The sequence below is a fragment of the Phodopus roborovskii genome, unplaced genomic scaffold (genome assembly GCF_943737965.1).
Source record: "Phodopus roborovskii unplaced genomic scaffold, PHOROB, whole genome shotgun sequence".
Taxonomy (NCBI): Eukaryota; Metazoa; Chordata; class Mammalia; order Rodentia; family Cricetidae; genus Phodopus; species Phodopus roborovskii.
Genome location: NW_026126410.1, coordinates 7439698 through 7459377, shown reverse-complemented (window position 1 = coordinate 7459377; position 19680 = coordinate 7439698). Strand labels below are relative to the sequence as shown.

At 36.0% G+C, this 19680-nt stretch overlaps 1 protein-coding gene and 1 non-coding gene across 2 annotated transcripts in view; one reads left to right on the top strand and one right to left on the bottom strand.

Annotated features, from left to right (window-relative positions):
• Positions 1-19680, bottom strand: part of Vegfc (vascular endothelial growth factor C) — a 99058-nt gene that overhangs the window by 44393 nt on the left and 34985 nt on the right. The window lies entirely within an intron of this gene.
• Trnak-cuu (transfer RNA lysine (anticodon CUU)) lies at positions 7418-7490 on the top strand. The gene has a single exon. It is a non-coding gene; the product is annotated as a tRNA-Lys (tRNA).

The window sequence follows — 19680 nt, the reverse complement described above, 5'->3', positions numbered from 1 at the left end:
TCATAGATGACTCATTTTCTTTCGCCACTGCTTCTATTCACAAAACAGCAATCATTAAATTAGCTTTTTATTCTTTTCGATTATGATCCTGTGTGTAGGGGAGCTAGGAACACCCAATTCTCCTTGTGACAAAGCATTTTTAGCCTTTCCCTAAAAGGTGAAATGTGCTCCAAATGATAAAATCCCTTGATCCCTACCAACGGGTTTTTTTTTTTCTTGCTAATTAAAGCCCATTTAATTGTATGAGGATGAAAAGTGGGGAGAAGAAAAGGAGAGGATTATCTGCAAGGACACAGACCAGAAGAACATATTGCAACCGATCAAGAGAATTAAGGGACAGCTTCAAAAGCCTAGAGAATGAGAAGCTGGCCTGGATTTCTGCATCTTCAGTGGTTTTTAATGCATTCCCTTGATGCCCACACTTTCAGCAAGGTGTGGGGATGATACCTAATCTCAACAGCATCCTTAATTCCACCACCTGTCCCATTTTAGCCAAGAGTCAGCTGAAAATGGCTGAGGCATTCTTAAGCATCACACATTCCAGAGGATTCAAGGATTTTCATGTGTATTCCTTAAAACAACCACAGCACACATCAGGGCTTACACGGAAACAGAATGCATTTTACAGGAAAAGAAAGACTGAATTCAAAGGCAGGTAAAACCCACATAAGAAGTGTCCAAAATTAAACTGAAAGGCAATGATAAGGGGCACTGGGAGCTACCCACACTTTCCTTTCCAGCCCTATGTGGCTACTCTTGAAGTCTGCATTTCCTTGTTTGTGTGAAACTAAAGGTAGCTCTTGTAAAGCAACCTGTATAATCCTGAAGATCCTGAAGCAGAACTATGGTATGTTACTTAATTCTTTAATACATTTGTATCTGTCTGTCTGTCTATCTATCTATCCGCCAACCTATCATCCATCCATTTATCTATCCATCTATCTACCTATCTATCATCTAGCTAGCTAGTTAGCTATCTAATACATATATACAATGAGTCCTCAGCTGACATTTTGAAGTCCTAATATGTTTTAATATGTAGCTAACAAGAAAAAAAAGTTATGTGTCCATAAACAAAAACTATTTAATGAGATGTACCTTGAGAAGCTTCTAGTACTAAGCAATTACCTTTTTGAAGAACAGAGGACTGAGACATGCTAACTAGGCAGCGTCTGCCTTTTAAAAAAACATTTTAAATAAACGGCCAAAGAGAAAAGATTATTAAGTAACCATTTTCTACTGGATGAAAACAGTGTGCCAAGGAATGTTCTAGGCATGTTATCCGGGAACAAAGTCTCTCCTTCAGTGCAGTTTGTAAGCTAGAAATTATATATGTTTATTTTGAGTGCTAACAATCCTAAATAGCAGCTTCCCAAATTTCTTCTTTTCCAAGAACTTGCAAAGCTTAAGACATACCTGCTCTGTATAAGACAATTAATTCCAGACAAATTTTCACTAGTTTATGTGCTTTTGTGTAAAGGATTCCAGATTAGTTACTGAAGTGTCAGGGAGAGGAATTTGTTGCTATGAAACAATGTTGAAGTAAACAAAGTTGAATTATTTAACCAGAAGTACTACATATAAAAACATAAAACTTCCATTTTGCACTCTCACCAACTCGTGAGTTGTCAAATTACTTCCTATGACTAAAACCTATGTGAAAACTTATGTCAAAGAGGCAAATTATCAATTTTTGATATTTTTTCCCAAAAATCTCTTTCTTAGGGCCGGAGAGATCTCAGTGGTGACAAGAGATTTCTGCCCTCCCAGAGGACTTAAGTTCAGTTCCCACCTCTATTATATAGGGTAGTAATCAGTTGCCTGTACCTATAGCTCAAAGAGTTCTAACACACTTCTCTAACACTGCTAGACTTTAAACACATATGGTAGACATACACACACCACATCACACACACACCACACACACACTCATGAATGGAATACAAAATCTACTAATTCATCATCTTTTATGATGACACTAATTTGGTTCACAGTTGTACTTTGCATCTAGAAAATGTGAGTGGGGTGCAGCACTTGGTGGTTAGAACATACTTTTTATTTAAGTGATAGTTTTTCATTTATTTTACATACCAATCTGTTTCCCCTCCCTCCTCTCCTTCCATCCCCTCCCTTTCCCCCTCTACCACTCTCTGTATCCATTCCTCATTAAGCAAGCTGAAGAAGGAACTATTACCACTATATCTAATACATCATTAAGTTTGCCTGAGGTCAGTCCACTTAGTGAGCTCTGGGGAAAACACTTACTTTAGGAAGCCACACACACTTCCTTATCATTCCAGAATTCCCTAGATCCCTAACTGATTTAGGTAATGTCTTCCCACAACACATTTCTTCATTGCATGCTTTGTGAAGTCTGAATTTCACAAGACTATCCGAAGGTGTGTCATTGCAAATAGTATTGTTTGTACTGGAATATTAAGGAATAAAGCATTCCTTTATTCACAGAGGATGAAAATTTAAAACCAGATTCCCTGTAGTAATAAATATTTGTTGTAACCTTCCTAGTCCTAGCAAACTAGAATTTAGACAAATGAGTATGGCGTTAAAAACTCAGTTGACCTTTAACAGACATGTCTTGATTTCTGTAGATAAAGTAGATGACTCAAAATACTCATTAAATAAGAGAAGAAAACCATAAGTGAAATTTGCAAACAGTATAATTTAAAGCTTAGATTTTAGCTTAAGAGTAATCCTGGTCCATATTTTTATTTCCAGCTTAAAATCTGATCTGTGAAGGTTAAGTTTAGAATTAAATATTTACATTTTACAATCTGTGCCAATAAGCAGAATTTGTGTTTAAAGTTTCACTAGAGGAAACTATCCATTTAACTGAACCAGCAAATTCAAACATTGGATTGTCTACTCCTGTCTGCTATTAGGTTCCTGACCCCAAGATACAACCAAAGCATTATGGAGCCCAGTTCACACAATTTAGCTGGTAAAATTCCAAATTGCCTATTTGCTAATATTTGCCAGGTAAAGTATATTTACCAAACTGGATTTGATTTTAAGAGAACTAAAATAAATATTATTTATTCCTCTTGTCCATAAGACTATATTCCTAAGATATCATTTAACTTGAGAGTCAGAGAGAGGAAAAGAAGGGAGAGGAGAAGGGGGAAGAGGGAGGAAGAAACCAGCTCATCTGTTAAACCATGTTCCAGCATATTTGTTATAAATATATGTGTGTGTGTATGTATACATATATATGTATATTCATTAATACAATTAATATTTATGAATATTTAGGTGAAAGGAGCTTCTTATATCTCTGGAGGGCCTACATTTTTCAACAGAAGACTCCACTATAGAGGAGAAACTGTGCATGTACACCAAAGATTTGTTCACAAAATTAATGTCATTACTCTTATCTATTTTTATTTGTTCTTAAAATGTAGTGCTATAATAATCTCTAACTAGCTCATGCTAACAATGCCTTTTCTTAGAGTGGACTATTAATACATAATTGAGCCCATTTCTGATTGGCTCATCACTGAGTCTTCCTGACACTACCTCCAAGGAATATAAATGTCATAATGTGGGTATTGACTGTTCCCTGTATAACCCTGTGAAGGTATTTGGCCCCAGGGGTATAACCACAGGAAGAATTAAGACATTTAAGTGTTAGGGTTCAGTGGGGTTCTTTGTCTGACTGTGGACATGCAGCTGAAGGAGAATGTGTGACCTTGACCCCCTCCTTGCTCTCTTTTCCTCCAGGCTTATGAAGATTTTGAATTTGGCTTCACTAAACCTCTTCTGTCATGGCTTGCTACCTAAGCACAGAACCATACGCGCCTGTTCATGGACTAGAATCATCCTATCTGTAATCCCAAAATAACCCTTTTTTCCATGGTAAATTGATTGCCCCTGTTATTTGATGCAGTTGTGAAAATCTGACTAACAGGTTTTTTTTTTTCCCTTACTAAGTCAGTTTAGAAAGAACCTTGTCTCTTTCCATAGCTGATCACCTTTCTCAGCATCCCTTAGATCATATCTGATCACTCAACTGACCGTCAGCAAGAATCCTGTTTCCCAATCTTTCTTTCTCCTTTCAAGAAAACTAATCAAATGTTTTTCATTCTTCCCAGAGCCACTAAGCAACACTTGACTGTTCTAGTTACTGAGAGTTCTCTCTCTCTTTCTAACATACAAACATGCTGTTCTGATGAGTTAAAAACAAATAAACACAGTAAATACAAGCATACAAAGAAAATATCAAGCAGATAAAAAAACACCTTTAAGTCCATATCCCCATATCCTTCTTCTCCTCCTTCAGAACTTAACACTTTGAAAGGAATTATGTGCTCTTCCATAAGTCATTGTACTGCTTTTCAATTAAAGCCGTGTGTGTGTGTGTGTGTGTGTGTGTGTGTGTGTGTGTGTACACACGAGCGCGCGCGCATGTGCGCATGCTCCCTTGAGACCATATTTTTCTGCTATTTCCTCTCCATCAGTGTCTATTATTATAATTTTCTTACTTCCCCTATACATAATCTTTCTAATTTGAGTACTAAAGGTTTGGAACTATTTTGCCTCTCATCGATTACTTCCCTTCGTGAGTAATTTCATCTATTCCTGACTTTCCCCCAAACAATGTGTGTCTGAACATGCAAATGTGTACATGCAGCCGAAACTCATCTCAAAAGTTTGTCATTAGACTTCTGAAGATACCACTCCTAGTATCTGACTGTGAAAAATTTCCCCTTAAGGTCTTTTTTCCCATATGTACAGAACTTAGTAAACTGGCTCTAATTTAAGAGTCTGAAAATTAGATGTACTAGTTTACTCTTATCCAAAATTAAAATCTATTGGCAAGTCTTAAATGTTATGAAATTATGACAATGTCATCCCTGTTTGCTATGCAATTCTTGGTCAGCACAACCATCACCTCTGCCTGTTTCCCAGCATAACCCTCAAAAGTGGTCTTCCCTCTTGCTTTCTTAATCAACACAACTGAGTCTACACAGATCAAAGTGGTCCTTGTCAGTGCTCACTTAATGAGGTCACTTACCCAGCTGGTCAGCTTAAGTAGCTCATTTGAATATTTAAATAAAATCCACCTGCCAGCACTAAAGCCTAGGATTAGTTGGCTCCTGTTGGTGCCTTAGTTTTTCTTAACTGCGTGTACCACCTGCTAAACCTCACTGTAGAACAGAAGTTCTCAATCTGTGGGTCTAGACCCTTTTGGCAAACCTCTATCTCAAAAAAAAAAAAAAAAGAAAAGTTTACATTATGATTCCTAACAGTAGTGGAATCACACTTATGACTTAGTAATGAACATAATTTTATGGTTGGTGGTCCCCAGTCATGAGGAGCTGTAATAAAGAGTCACAGCATTAGGAAGGTGAGAATCGCTCCTTTAGAACATTGGTGTCTTACAATCTGTAAGCTTATTTTAAGCAAATGACCTTGACAAAGATCTCTTTCCTGTCATAGAATTAGATTCTTCAAAAGCTACATCTGGCTGGGACCTTCTCTTCACTACCGGTCAACTTCAATGTCAAATTATCACTGCAGACCCTCATCTGATGTAACTCGATATCCTGAGCCACACATTCTCTTTTAGCCCCTGCTATTTCTTTCATACCAACCATGGCACTGTGAAAGTGCCCTCACCCATTCCTTGTCTTGTTTGTTCTCCTGCACTCCATGCCTGTTTTGATGCATCAGAGTCTTTGCAGTACTACCACACGAGAACAGGGTGTGTGTAAGTATTCCCTCTCATTTTTGACCTCATAAAATGGCAGTGCTGCTAACCTTCACAAAACCTTATAAAGGCAGCTAAAGGTGATTTAATTCAAATTTCATTAAAGTTGATCCAAAAGCAACAGCTTCTATAATGGTATTTAGGAGGCTTTCCTCTTTTCAGTCTGAATCATGAAGGAAGAAAATAAACACAACTTCCTTTTCAGAGTAAAGACTGAAAGAATATCTGTATCTCAGCCAAGATTTTCACCAGTTAGTATTGTAACTCTCCAACTGAGCCAAACAAAAGTAAGGATAATAAACACTAAAAATTTATGTTGTTTTTATCTGGGTTTAAATTTATTTTTAAATCAACTAAAATGTAATATGAATAGTTGACTGTTAGAAGAAGTTCTATGAGGATCATTTAACATAATCCAAAAAATATTAATTTTTTTATCCCTTTCCTAAAGGCTTGAATTGTAAACCCAGAGAAGATGAAGAATCACCTGTACTGCACCAGGGTTGATATGGAGAGCTATACTGGATTGTCACTCGTGCCTGGTTCAAGCCTCTTAGTGGCTAACTAACTACTACCATTCATATACAACTAACCCTATTTCCCATGAATCGCAGTCCCACTATAACAGAAAATAAAGATGAAAAGCACTTAAGGATAAAGGTGTTTGCAAAAGTCCTAGTATGGAAATCTTCTACCAAATAGGGCTATAGAAAGGGCTCCGTGGTAGGAACATTTGCTCTACAGACATGAGGGCATAAGGCTCTGAGTTCTGTTCCCCAGAATGCACATCTTCAGCCCATAGGCCATAGTGTGTATGGCAGACTCTTCACAATGCAGGAAACTTTAAACTGTCTTTTTGTATTGGCAGTTTATTAGTCACTTTTCTCTATGTCCTGCATACTGTCTTGCAGACTCTTCCATGAAGCAGGAACTCTGTAGCAATGTCTATCTTGTATCAGCAGTCACTTTTCTGTGGGTCCTGTATGTCCAGTTTATACAGCATAAAGTCAAACAGTCCAGACAAGAGCAGTATCTTGTCCAAATGGCTAGTCTTGCCATATTGGAAGTAAACTCCATAACGTGTTTCTTTAATGTCCATCTCCCTTTTTGACGCAGGTGGTGTTACCAGAAGCATTTATGTCTCATTGTCAAGTAAAACCCTAAATCATTTTAAATGCCATATTCTGTAGGTCTTTGAAAGGTTTGAAGAATTCCTATCTATCTTAAATACATCTCTGTGTATCTTGAAAACCCTAACTAAACTCTAAGCTTTGACTATCATGGGTAATTATCTATAATCTGTACTACATTATACATTACATTTCTAAATGAGCTATACAAACAAGAGGAGAAATATACATATGACAAAATTGACCTTAAATTGTATCAATAAATGAAAATCCATTCCAAAACAAACTATGCATATCTATACCATAATTTCCTTTTTACCTTTAAAAAGATATTGGTTGTGATCCTTAACCATTTATAACCAAGTCCATTTAAATGAAAACAAACATTTATAAACAATATTTGGGAATTTGAGCGTCGTTCTTTCCAAACTACTTCCTGCTGATAGGGGGCGCTGTCATGGGGATCATAAGAAGTTGTAGAAATCTTGGCTGTAGTCTGTGAGGCTGCTTTGTCCAAGTTGTTTTGAATGTTGGATCACCAGTGACTCTGTTTTAGGGGGCCGGGCTAGCTCAGTCGGTAGAGCATGAGACTCTTAATCTCAGGGTCGTGGGTTCGTGCCCCACGTTGGGCGCCATCTGTAAGGACTACGGTTTTTCTACCCGCTGCCTGGTCTTGTCCCACCGCCGCACCAGCCCCAAATAATGCACAGAGACTCTGTATTAGATATTATACTATTGGCCAGGTACTAGTTTCTTATAGGCTAGCTCTGCCTTAGTTATTAACCCATTTGTGTTAATCTATGTATGTCCACGTGTTCTTCTTACCAGGAGCCTGCTACCGCATACTGCTCTCTCCAGACTCTCCATCTTGACTCCTCCTTACTACTTCCTATTTCCTCCTTGTCTCCTAGTCCCTCCTATCTTCCTTTCCTATTGGCCAACAGTGCTTTATTATTAACCAGTATGAGAAACATATATACATAATGGCATCTCCCATCACATGTCTATTTAAAAGAATGACCATATTAAGCATGGGATCCAAAACTGATTATACGTACACTATTCATACACTAGCTACTATGCAAAAATGGAAGGGAAGAGGCAGAGATTTTGTTGGTAGATCTATTAAAGTTTAATTAAAGATCAAGGTGGCATTCATATTACTGAGCTACAATCCGTATCCCATCAAGAAAATACATTCTTAAAATCCTCCCTGGATCCTAGAGATTTGTTCTGTGGGGGAAAGAGAAACTCAGATCCTGCTTAAAAATTTGAGGCAGCCCACAGACTGGGAAAAGACCTTCACCAATCCTACATCTAACAGAGGACTGATATCCAAAATATACAAAGAACTCAATAAACTAGTCAACAAAACACCAAATAACCCTATTATTTGGGGTACAGAACTGAATAGAGAACTCTCAATAGAGGAAATCAAAAAGGCTGAAAGACATTTAGAAAGTGTTCAACATCCTTAGATATCATTAAAATGCAAATCAAAAAAAACTCTGAGATAACATCTTACTCCTGCCAGAATGGCTAAAATTAGAAACACCAATGACAACTTTTGCTGGAGAGGATGTAGAGAAAGGGGAACATTCCTCCACTGCTGGTAGAAATGCAAAATTGAACAGCCATTTTGGAGATCAGTATGGCGGTTCCTCAGGAAAATGGGAACCAGTCTACCACAGGACCCGGCAATTCTGCTCTTAAGCTTATACCCAAATGGTCCACATCCATACAACAAAGACACGTGTTCAACTATGTTCATAGCAGCATTATTTGTAATAGCAAGAACCTGGAAGCAACCTAGACGCTCCTCAACTGAAGAATAGATAAAGAAGATGTGACACATTTATACAATGAAATACTACTCTGTGGAAAAAAAAAAAAAAAAACCAAAAACAAATAACAAAAACCAATGGAATCTTGAAATTCCCAGAAAAATGGAAGGAACTGGAAGAAACCATCCTGAATGAGGTAACCCAGTCACAAAAGAGGAACACAGTATGTACTCACTCATATATGGATTTTAGACCTAGAGCAAAGGAGCACCAGCCTATAATTCACACCACCAGAGAAACTAGGATACAAGGAGGAATCTAAGAGATTCATACAAGTTCCCTCAGAAAAGAGGAAAGGAACAAGATCTCCTGAGCACATTGAGTGGGGAGGTGAGTGGAGAGGGGGCTAAGAGAAAGAAAAGGGAGGAGAGGAAAGCACGTGGGACTAGGAAGATTGAGTCGGGGGGAGGGGAAGGGGGATAGGTGAGAGAGAGACCATAAAAGAGGGAGCCATTATAGGTTTCAAGAGAAAACTGACTTTAGAGAAATGTTCAGAGATCTATAAGACTGATGCCAACTAACAATTTGAGCAACAGTGGAAAGGCTACCATAAATGCCCTTCTCTGATAATGAGATTGATGACTAACTTACCCACCATCATAGAGCCCTCATCTAGTAGCTGATGGAAACTGAAGCAAACACCCACAACTAAACACTGAGCCAAATTGGAATCCATATGCAGAGAGGAAGGACAAAAACCAGGCTACAGAAACCCACAGAGAAAACTGACTTGAACAATGACAAGCTGATGAGCCCCCAGATTGATAGCTGGGAATCCAGCATGGGGCTGACTCAGACCCACTGCACATGGTTCTCAGTTAGAAGGCTTGAAAAGTCTAAGGGACCTCTGACAGTGGAGCCAGGATGTATCCCTGGTTCACAAAAGGACTTTTAGAGCACATTCCCCATGGAGGGATACTCCTTTAACCTAGAGGTAGTAGGGAGGGCCTAGTCCCTAATGCAAATGACTTGACAGATTTAGATGAACCCTCCAGTAAGACATCACCCCACATGTGGAGATGGGGGTGGGGTGGGATGGGAGGATTGTTGGGGGGACATGGAACTGTGGAAAAGAGTTAGGGAGAGAGGGAAGGAAGAAGGAAGGAGAGGTAATTGAGATCAATATGTAAAATAAATAAATAAATAAATAAATAAATAAATAAATAAATAAATAAAACTTGAGTGAAAACTACAACACTTACAGCACTGAACATAATTTCATCTTTGTGACTTTTGAGATCTTTGGAACTCTGACATCTCATCGAAATTAGAACTTTTGAAAGTAAGAATGAGTGGGATTAGCCAAATTTACAGTTTTGATCCTCAATGAACAAACGCATTAAGAAAAGTAAGAAACACAAATACGAATTAAACAGTTCAGCTAATATAGGCACTTGCCTCCAAGCCAGAGGAGCTAAGTTCAGTAGTGGAGACCTACATAACAGAAGGAGAGAACTGGTCCACAATTTTTCTTCTGACTTACACTACCAAGCCCCTTGTTTCTCTCTCTCTCAACCAAATGTAAACACACCACACACAAACACACACACATACACACAAACACCAAAATTTAAAGATAATTAAAGACATACTAAAGTTGTGAATAAAATCATTATGTATCACACATCTGACAAAATTTATATAGAGAATATATGAATTTTTCCAAATAAACTTGTTTAAAAATAAAAAAAAAATGCTTGAACAAATAGTTCAACAAAATTCTATTTAAATACTTGGTTTTTATGCTTTAAAAAGCAATGAGAGAGTACAAATTCAATGGGAGCCACCTAAACAAGTGTAAAAGAATCTGAAAAAGAATATTTGGGACATCATGTATGCTTGCATGTATTACCTACTCATTATGTTATAGTCCATATCTCAAGTTGAGGATATCATTTATAATATGTCTATGTAGAAATGGTCACCTGACATAATTTTATATTAATAATGTTAATAAAAGAATTGAATACAATAATAAATATGACTTTTCAGTTATGCAAATATCCAATGAATATACTTTGAAATATTCAACCATGTATTTTATTTTTTTAGTTTAGATGATTAACAAATCAAACTACCTAATATTCAAAAAATAATCTATTGCTGGAATCAGTTTTCACTTTGAAAGAGAAAAGATACTTTTTAAGATATTTCTTTCATTTTTTAAATCATTCATTTGACTATGAATTTACTTGGCTGGCCTGATAAATATGGTTTTAACCCTCTTACATTTTAAAGTGTCCACAGTATTTTAATTTTATATTGCTTCTCGCTCCATCAGTTCCCAATTTGTTGAGAACTTTTTCCCCCTTGTTTTACACTGTTTTATCGTGGATGCTTTTCTGTATCTTATTTTTACTAATCTCTTAAAGCTAGCCAAACAAATTCTTCTAAAATTTACCTCTTATTATTATTTATCTAAACCAGGATTTACACATAAAGAAAAACTTAACCAGTAAATAACCTGGCTAAGAATTTAGCATTATTCCTTGTTTTAAAATCATTTTTTATCAACATGTCTGGCATTAAAAACGGAATCACTATTTGTTACTTAATCAAAATATCGGTTAGTGCATGTTTTTCACAATTTAAAATTACTTTTCTTTAGATGTATACAAAGCACAATGAATAAAATAACAGTATTGAGTAATTTATATTTGGAACAGGAAAAAAAAATGTACCACATTTTGAATGTAGACCATTTAACTGTTCTGTCATTTATACATTAGAACAAAAGAAGAATAGAAAATGAAAAGAGGAAAAGGTGTAAATTAGCATGTGCTACACTGAACTTTTTAAAAACATTTCAGCACTTGGTATTTTGGACAGAGGCTTTTGGAAGAAATTTATCTGGAAATTAAATTTCTATTTTTTTTCTTTATTTGGAATTATAGGAAAGGTTCAATGTAGAAAGGAAATTATGAAACACCAATTTTAATAGTTTAAAAACAGGCATCTGAACAAAGCCCCATTTTACAGGAACCACAAAGTTTACATTGGGTTCAAGGGGCCTTAGTACTGACTTTTCAGCATGAGGAGAAAATGGACCAACAGCCAATAAATATCATTGGAAAGAGATGTCAACCATTTGAATGCTTTCAAATTCATCATTTGGAAAGATCGAGAAATTCTTTTAGTACAGTATGGAAAAATATTTAAATTGGGTCTCATTAAATTGCCCCATGTACATACACCAGTCTAACATCTAAAACTCCAAAGGTTTTAGAAACTAACCCACCTTAACTGAAATGGAGGGACCAGGTGACAAAAAAAAAAAAAAAAAAAAAGGTTTTTATAATCACTGCTTACTGCTAGAGAGAAAACACATTTTGTCTGTGGAGTTATAGGAATTAATTTTTGTTAGCAGAGCATTCATTAAGGGTCTAAGGCCTAAGTTTTTATTGAATAAGGAGAATAATTTTGGAGAAAACAAAAGCTCTACTTAACACAAGAATACAAAATTAGATGGTTGAATGGTTTGGCCATTGCTAACTTTGAATTACTCTACTTAGAATATATAGAGTTCACTCATAAATTAAACATACTTGCATAACGATGTCATCATATTTTATACTAGTATCAACAGCTAACTTTAAAAGTTTTCCTTTGGCTTACAATTAAAAATCACATTTATTTTGTACACCCAAAATAAATACAAAGAGACTAGTCTATAGATATTATCATTGTTTCTTGGCCATTTGGATAACATCAAGTGTTGAACTGGCTTGAGCACATAATTTATCTTTCACTGACAGCTGTGGAAATTGAATAAGTTACTTAGCTTCTTTGTGCCTCAATTCTGTTCTAAAGGGGCTGTAATTCTTCCTTGTGAATCCCTGTGATGATTAAAAGGGATATTTTGGTAGAATTCTGTATAATGCTTGGGATGCATGATAAACATTCAGGAAATATTAATTTTCTTTCAGATGCCTGAAAAGAACTTTAAAATTTAAATGTATACACATACAAGGAATGAAAGACTTGCATATAATCATTCATTTCAATGGATATATTTATTATACTTTCTTTAAATATTTTATTTTGTAAAATTACTATTTTATAACCACTTAGATGTCTTTTCTCTTCCTAAATATGCTCACTAAAAAAACATAGGGAGAGACAAACATAAACATAAAATAAATATTTATCATGACCTACTTATACATATCTGATTTTATGTTCATTTTAAATAATCATTTTAAATAATGATCATCTGGTTCTACAGTCTTAAGAATACGTAAACAAAATATCTAATATATTAGTGTGTGTAGATTTTAAATGGTTATGCAAAACTGGAACTCTTCACAAAATGGGTAGTAACAAAATGAGACCACCCACTTTGTCCCATTAAGTACATAGTCTAAAGTCAAATGTAAGCCAACATGAAAAATGAAATGTAAGCCACTCTGAAAATTAGTTCATTGATACAGAAGAGATTATATAATAAGATTGCGTAAAAAAAAATCCTTAAAAAGTCTTATAATTATTCATCTAGCATAAAGACTTACATTTGAGATGCATCTCTAGATTTTACACATATTTATTTAAAAATTTTTAAAAACTTATTTTGGTGTTCAAGGAGATTTGAAAATATCTTTCTTTGATAAAAGGAAAGACACATACTTTGTTATAAGGTAATGTTTTGAACAAACTTATTATAAGAAGAGTCTAGTTGCATAACTTTGTGGGGGTTTTTATCAAATAAAATCTGTGTTAGGAAATCACATCAATGCTCTACTTCAGAGTTATACATGGTTTCAACTTATATGACTGTTAATTTTCTTCAACATGTATTTCTATTTCTTTATAACTTGCAAACAAAGAAAGTAATAAATGAGTATAATTATGTCTTACCAACTTTAAGAGGCATTGTGCCACTTTTTTGTGACTGAATAAAGGCTGTTTGATTACATCAATGCCAATAACACATCAAGTAAAAAGTGAATACTACATAATATTGGCTTCAAATGGCTAGCATGTAGCCAAAGTGCAGTGGTGCACTTTCAGAACCTGAGAGGTGAAAGGCAAGAATCAAAAGTTTGATGCTAGTCTGGTTTACATAGTGACTTTCTGGTTCAGTTTGGCCTCATCACAGAAGTTTGATTTTTCAGTACATAGCATTTACCATAGAGACCTACAATGCATCAAAGTGCAGAGAATAACTATGGAGTGCCCAGGCCTAAATGGAACATCTATATCATCTCTCCTCCACCCAAGATTCAGGAATCATTGCTAGAAGAGTAGGTGAAAAAACCTGGAAGAACCAAAGATGGTAACTAACTACAAGAAAATACTGTTTTCCTGAAACAACAGAGTAGTTGCACACTTGAAATTGTGATTGCATATACAAGACCTGTGCAAGCTCAAGCCAAATAAAATCCCAGAATAGAAAGAAGAGATGGTCATGAGGACCTACAAGTGGCTGACAAGCTACTGACCATGAATAGTTGTCGGGAGACAGAAAGTTAGTTTTCTTTAAGGGCATGGACCCTGGTATGGAAAAGGGAATCCAGTGCATGGCCACACACAGAGTATGTGGCCAGAACAAATTGAAAAGAAAGGGTTGTCAGGAGTGAAGGTACAAGAGTGAGTAGGTATGAAAATACGAGTGGATCCCTGAGGAGTTGCAGGATGGGAATGAATATGAGCAAAATACAACGCATACATTTCCCAAAGAATTCATGAACACAGTATTTCTATAAAAAGAATCAAATAGCAGGATTTAAAAGATAAAATATAAAAACAAATAAACAAACCATAACAACAATAAGCACTAATATAATAAGCCAGGCAAAAGATAGCAATAAACTACAACTTTTCATCAGCAATGCTTTTGAAATCTTTTAAGAAATAAGATAATCAGTGGAAGCTTTCTAAATGACAGTCTAATATGAAGTTATGCCTTGAATTTCTGCAAACACACAATGAACAAGTAGGCCATAGTGAAGTCTTCTCTGGGTCAAAATCCAGGCAAGTGCCTAAACTGAAAGTATCAAGAGTTTAATATTAGACCTGGAGGCTAAATGTTCATCCTGTGGGTATAAGACCTTGGGTCTCATCTGCAGAGCCATAAAAAAAAAAAAAAAAAAAAAAAAAAAAACAGTGTTGGCATTTAAGCAGTGACTTTTCATGTTCCATCTACAGCTAGCTTGATACAGCAAAGCTAGTTTCCCAAGAAGTCAGTCTCCAGTCCATTTCATGTAGAGTGAGACAACAAAGTGGGCCCTCTTAATGCTCCACTCAGTTGTTTGCAAGTCTTATGGCAGAGGCTGTAAAGTTAGTTTTGGAACATGCGTTGGGCATAAGATCAAGATAGTTTCAGAACATGGAAACAAACAAACAAAAAAACAAAAATCCATTCAATTTATTCTCATATAGGCACTGGAATTAAACTCTGTTTTGCCTAACAAATATTTATTAGACATAAATTATTCTGGTTATTTTTACATAGGGCATGATTTAGACACCAGAATAATAAAAATAACTGCTACAAAATAAAAAAATAAATATACAAATCTATTTAAGCAAAGGTAAATCACCTCACCATGATCTCAGGTATTTAGTTTTCATTGTATATTAAGCAGTTATTCTGTGAGATGGGAACTGAATTAACACTAATCGGATGAAACAAGTACTCAACAAATGTTTGCATCTATTTAGTGATTACCCTATTAACTGATGAGATTGAAAAGAGTTGTTCAAATCTGACTAAAGAAAAAAAAGGAAAAATAATGAAAAAAGGGAAATCAAACTAAAGGATACTTTGCATTCAAAATTTACTATGCCATCATCCAATATTCCTGTACTTCTATTGTCTCTGTCACCTGCATAGTTGTTTTCTGTCTAAGAGCTCTGGTTGGTTTGTTTGCCTTTCTATTAAACCATTGTTTTGTAGTAACATTATGTAGCATATGGAGAGTTGTGTTCAATTGACTTTAAGGCCTAATATTGGAGTAAGAAAAAAATGTGCTTGTGCTAATTCCAAGTGATTTAATTGTTAGAATAATGACTTGGCTTATGTAAATCACTTCAGTGCCCTAGGCAATGGCAGCTGTGTAATGTGCACTGATGAAGATTGCATTGGGAGATTGCACAGGCACATTAAACCTGGAGAAATCTAGGCTGGAGAGTCCACTTTGGGGCTTGATTTATCTGCTATGGTTATGTTTAGTATCACAGCCACTGGGAAACTGCCAGGAGCTACTGAATTATGTGGTACCTCAGACCCTTAGTTCCTAATTTAAAGCTATTAGATACAATCTCCAATATATTATGTGGTGGCTAATAAAAAAAAGATAAAGTGTAACCTTTGCTTGAAAAGCTATTTAATGCATGTAATAAATTAAAATGTTTGTTTTGAGTATTGCTGAATGGATTGTTCATTAGAAAGAAAATAATCTGGACTGAAATTAAGATCTACATAGAAGGAAAAGCAAGTTATATCTTGGCGTTTGCCATGTTTATGAAGAAACACTGAATGGTACACCATTAAAACAATTATCTCTATAAACTTCTTTCTCTTCCATTATCTTCTACATGGTAGCTAAGTATATGATTTAGAAGGGATATCAAGGGTTGGGAATTACATTAATCTTAATTCATGCCCTAAGTCTTGGACCTTTCTTTAAATCTAAGTTCAAATAATATCAACAATCACTTTAAAACTCAGCTTCATCATGTTTAAATGTGCCTTGTCACAAAATCTTTTGGGCCATTATATGGACTGAAACACAAGGCACTCATAATGACAAATCGCTACTGTCACCCATCTCCTTAGGAATCATTAATTTGTAAAACTATAAACAGCAACTCTCTTCCCAGTCAGTTTTGATCAAATCTGTCTGAGATTTGTAATGTAAGGTTGCCATGATGTGAAAAGCCAAACATTAAGCTTATCTCACGAAATAATTACTTGGCTAGAACTGAGCCGGGTTCTAGGGAAAACAGGTACACAGCATCTCCTAAAATGAGACAGGAACAATAGGACTGAATTAACATATTAGCAAACAAGGTCAGTTAAAACTCCAAACGGGAAGGGAGTGTTGGTGAGTGCTGGCTCAATGGCACAGGAAGAATTGGACACTGAAAGCCAGATACATTCAATGAAAGAGCAACCCAGGGAAGCCAGGAGAGAAACAAGTTAGATGGAAACAGCAAAAGGCAGACAGAGCAACTCGGCTCAGCATTCTCCCCGTATATTTGAGGGTGGCTTTCCCTGAGGATGCTCTGACTGAAGGCAGAGAAGAAAATTGGTTTGTTTTCAAGATATCTATTTTATGTTGATGAAACATAGCATCAAAACATTTGGGACAAAAAGAAATCCCTAATAAAGTGTGTGGCTACAAATTTGATGTTTTGCTCATCAATAAGATTTGATAGCCAATAAAAATTGAATGACAGGATCTTAGAATATGGTTAAGCAACCAAAATCTTGTAATGACAAGAGATTTAAAATAGGATTCTTCATGCCCAATCATGTGATTGTTATATATAAATAATATGTAAATGTAAAATCAAAGTTTTATAATATACATAAAAACATGATTTTAATCTCATATATATATATAAATGCTATGTATATTATGGTATATGTAATAATGCTTTTATAGATATAAACCTATAAACCATCTGATGATATGAATTGTAAACAACTGTCTTAAAACTCCCAGGTGAAAATCAAAACTTGTTTACTTATTTTTTATACATGGAATGAAGAATATATTAAGACATTTAATAATGTATGCTATTTATTGAGTTATAAAACATTTATTCTACAAGCTAAAGAAATATAACCTTTCTAAATTCTTCATTATACCTTCAATAAAGTCGATGTGAAATAAATACCATTCAACCTATGGCCTCAAAACTCCATTCTACACTTAATTTTTGTTGTAATTAAGTTCACTCCAAGGCATCCAAGTTGTAATTTCTAAAAACTCTAGACTCCATTCTAAAACAGGGAGATGAATGACTACAGTTATGGATTGTAACTGGTAGAAGCAGTGCTTTTGTTTGTTTGGTTCAGCCATGCCGGGACCGAATCAGTTTTGTTGCTAGCTACTGAACTGATGGCTGTGTTTTATAAACTAAGCACAGGCTGATTAACCTACAGTGCCAGTCCATTACAGTACTTCAAAGGTCACTGTCACAAATTCTCAAATGCACTATCTGATTCAAAACTTTGCATGCTATCAGCATTAATAAAACTTAAACACAGTAAAAATCCCATACTGAGAATGAAGAATCTCATGTGTTGACAAAGTTTGACTGCAATTAATCTTGCACATTCATTCCTGAAAATCCATTGACTGACTATGAAGTCACTGGCCATGAAATTATTTTATAAAGGCAGTTGAGGTTTATTATCATGTGCAGTGATTTGGGTTCAGTCACTGACACCAAAAAGCAAAACAAAACAGAACAAATGTCAATTGAATTGTTTGTTTATCAGCTGCCACTTTATAAACATAATTTATTGTTAATGGGGCCTTTGGCAAATGAAGTTTGTGTTAGGATCATAGCATCTGGAAAAGCCTGGGCAGCTTACACACATTTTTTTTTTTATTTTCCATATCCATCCCAGTTCCCTCTCCCTCCTTCCCTCCTTCCCTATTTCCCACTCTCCCATCTTCCCATGCCTCCTGACCACCCTACTCTGCCACCACCACCCACTCCATATGTAGAGTGATGCCTTCCAGGAGGGGTCATCTAAATCAATCAAGTCATTTGGAGTAGGGACTAAGACTTCTCTCCTGTCTCTAGGTTAAGGGAGCGTCCCTCCATGGGGAATGTGCTCCCAAAGGAAAGCACGTGGGACTAGGAAGATTGAAAGGAATAGGCCAAAGGAGAGAGAGAGAGAGACAGACAGAGAGAGAGAGAGAGAGAGAGAGAGAGAGAGAGAGAGAGAGAGAGAGAGAGCATAAAAGAGGGAGCCAGTATAGGTTTCAAGAGAAAACTGAATCTAGAGAAATGTCCAGAGATCTACAAGACTGACCCCAACTAACAATTTGAGCAACAGTGGAAAGGCATAAATGCCCTTCCAGGATAGTGAGATCAACAACTAATTTATCCACCATCATAGAGCCCTCATCTAGTAGCTGATGGAAGCAGAAGCAAACATCCACAACTAAACACTGAGCAAAACTGGATTCCAGATGCAGAGATGGAGGACAAGACCAGGCTACAGAAACCCACAGAGACAGCTGACCTGAACAAGGAGGAGCTAAGGGCCCCCCAGACTGATAGCTGGGAATCCAGCATGGGACTGACTCAGACCTCCTGAACATGGGTCTCAGCTAGAAGGCCTGGGCAGTCTAAGGGACCTCTGACAGTGGAACCAGGATGTATCCCTGGTGCACAAAAGCTTGCACACATTTTAAGAAGGAAAACAACTTATTTTCTTAGAAGTTCTACAATGCTCATGACTAAAATTTCCATGTGATATGAGAATACTCTTCCCTAACTAAAAAAGAAAAAAAAAAAAAAAGAAAAGAAAAGAAAAAAGAAAAAAAATTAATTAATTCCATTTTTTTGGAAACCCTAGGTCTAAATGAGGGGCAATATATATGTGAAGTCTGATAACAAGGCCTTCAGGGCCTCAGGCCCTGCTATAATGTTCAGCTGCTGAGCTGCCAGTAACCGTAGTCTTAACATTACAAATGTAATTTTCATCTTTAGAGAGGATCAGGTCTGCTTATCAATATGTGATTATTTTATGTACTTGAAGCTAGAGAATAACAGAATATATAGAATAAACCTGAAGTTTAAAGATAAGTTCTGAATAAGTTACTAAGTTGTAGAGGGAAACACAAACTCTCTTCCATGATGTTTTTCCTCTAAAGCCTGCACTATCCACACTATCTTACATTATTTGCGCAATTCCAGAATGACCTTTTATCTCAAGTTGTAGTGTGCCCCTGGGTAACTTATGAGTGGGCAGTGGCCCCTGGGTAACTTCTGACTGGGCAGTTTCTGACAA